The following is a 2149-nucleotide window of genomic DNA, read 5'->3' as shown; positions in this document are numbered from 1 at the left end:
CCACCCTCCAGCCCGCGCTGCGCGCTCCGCGCTCTGGGCCGCGCCGCCGCCGCCCCCAGCCCTTTATAGGAGCAGCTGCCAGAGCCGGCGTCGCTTATTGGCTGCGGCAGTTGAGCCCCTCCTCCTCGCGGCGCCCGACGGCGCGGCAGGTGGAAGCGAGCGCGCGCTGGCTCGGACTCGGCACCCCCAGAAAGCACGCCCTGGGGGCCCGGGTTGCCAGATTCAGGCCCTTTTGCCCCTGTGGGCCCTGCTTCCTGCACTGCCGCCCCTTCTCGGGCGGGCTTTCTGCCGGAAAGACAGGGACGGCTCCCTCCTGTGTCCAACACCCTGAGCGGTTGGAGCGAGGAGAGCGAGGAGATACCGGTGGCCCGATTGTAAGAACTTCCGGAGTTGCTGTCCACCAAGAAGACTGGAAAGGGTCGAGGAACCAAGATTTCTATGAGCAGAGGCCAGGTCCCCAGATTTGGGGGCAGCAGGTGTAGCCTCCCAATGGAGAAAGGTGGGGATAGCAGGGGCTCTCATCTGCCTGCAAAAGGACCTGGGACCCTGCGGCTTTTGAGTGAGTTAGGTTCAAAAGATTGGCTCGAAAGGTGGGGACTGGCACCCTATAGTGCAAGGGCATTCGGCACTTCTCCAAAGGGGGTAAAGAAGTTTGGGGTTTAGGATTCCAGGCAAAACCCACTGGCGCCCTGAGGTTCCGGGAAAGCACCGGTTCTTCTCAGGCCCCATAAATTTTGGGTGGGCGGATCTGTTGTATAAACGTCCTGGCTTTCCGGGCTCGTGATTGGCCTGCCTGTGGAGTCGTACTTCTTCTCAGCTAGGGGGAACCTGGCTTCTCTCTTAGGAGGTAGCGGTTGGCGCAGCCTCCTTTGGTGCGCCGGCTCAAGGGCACGTTTACGTCGTCGGGACCGCTGTCAGGCGGGAGGAAGCGTTCTTACTAGGGCAGGGTCGCCTTCGACTGAGACTTCAGCACCACAGACAGCGGCCCGACGGTCTGGCCGAGGACTCTGCGGGCTCGGTAGCACGGGACCCCTTATCTGGGAGTCGCAGCCTCCACCCTATCCTCGTCCCTGCACGCCCTTTTAGGTTCCAGACTGTAGCGAGAATGCCATCAAACCCAGCGAGGAGAGCCTAATTGGACCAATCAGGGACTGCCCTCGAGAGAACCAATTGCGGGAGGATGCCCTCGAGATTGAGCCAATGAGAGAGCGCGCAGCAGAGAGCACTGACACGCCAAAGGAGAAAACAGGCCAATCACATTGGCCCGCGCAATCTGGGCGGTGGCGTTGCAGGTCCCCGGGTGGCCCCTCTTGGTTCTGCCCGGGCGACCTGGCTGTCGAACCTAGAGACCCCGAGCGATGACTTGTTCCCCACCCGGTGTTCCTCCCGGATTGCAAATTGTGCCTGTGCCGGGAGGGGCGCTCCTCCGGGGCGCGCAGACCCGACTGCGGTTTCCATGGAAACTGCTGGCTCTGGATGTGCGGGGATAGCGAAGGGGACTCAGCCCTGGGGGACTTAGGGAGCTCGCGTGGGTGGCCCCAGCGGCCGGACTTGCTCATCCTCGCCGACACTCCCGTCCCTGCTTTGGATAACCCCTGGTCCAAAGTGTAAAATAAAGCCTAGCTGCGGCCCCGCCCCCACGAGCTGGTGAGGAGCCAAGGGGCCAATCTGCGCGTGGCGCCACAGGGCTCCCTCGGGCACGTGCCCGAGCTCGCGGCTGCGGTCCCCCGGGTCACGTGGCTGCGGCCACCAGGGCCCACGCAGCTTGCGCGCCACCTGGCGGCCGCCGGCCTCGTATCGCTCCCCGCCTCTCTTGCGGGCGGCCAGCAGGAGGCGGCGGCGACCTCAGCATCCTCCTCCGGGAAATGGGGCCAGGGCAGCCGCCCCGTCGCTGCCAACTCCCTCCTCCCCCACCTCGGCTTCCTGTTCCAGGAACACGCCGAGCCGTTCTACCTCGGGGTTTTGGCACTGGCTGTTCCTTCGGCCTGGGATTTGCCTCCTCCAGCTTTCTTCAGGGACGGAACCTCCTTGTCATTCTGGTCTATGCTCAAATGCCACCATTTCAAAGAGGACCTCCCTGACCACCGATTTAAACAGCCAGAAACTAACACATCACTCTATTTCCTGCACAGCACTTGTCACGGCTGTA

The sequence above is a fragment of the Canis lupus genome, chromosome 20, assembly GCF_003254725.2.
Source record: "Canis lupus dingo isolate Sandy chromosome 20, ASM325472v2, whole genome shotgun sequence".
Classification (NCBI taxonomy): Eukaryota; Metazoa; Chordata; class Mammalia; order Carnivora; family Canidae; genus Canis; species Canis lupus.
The sequence above is the reverse complement of the archived record's forward strand: the minus strand, read 5'-3'. Positions refer to the sequence as shown.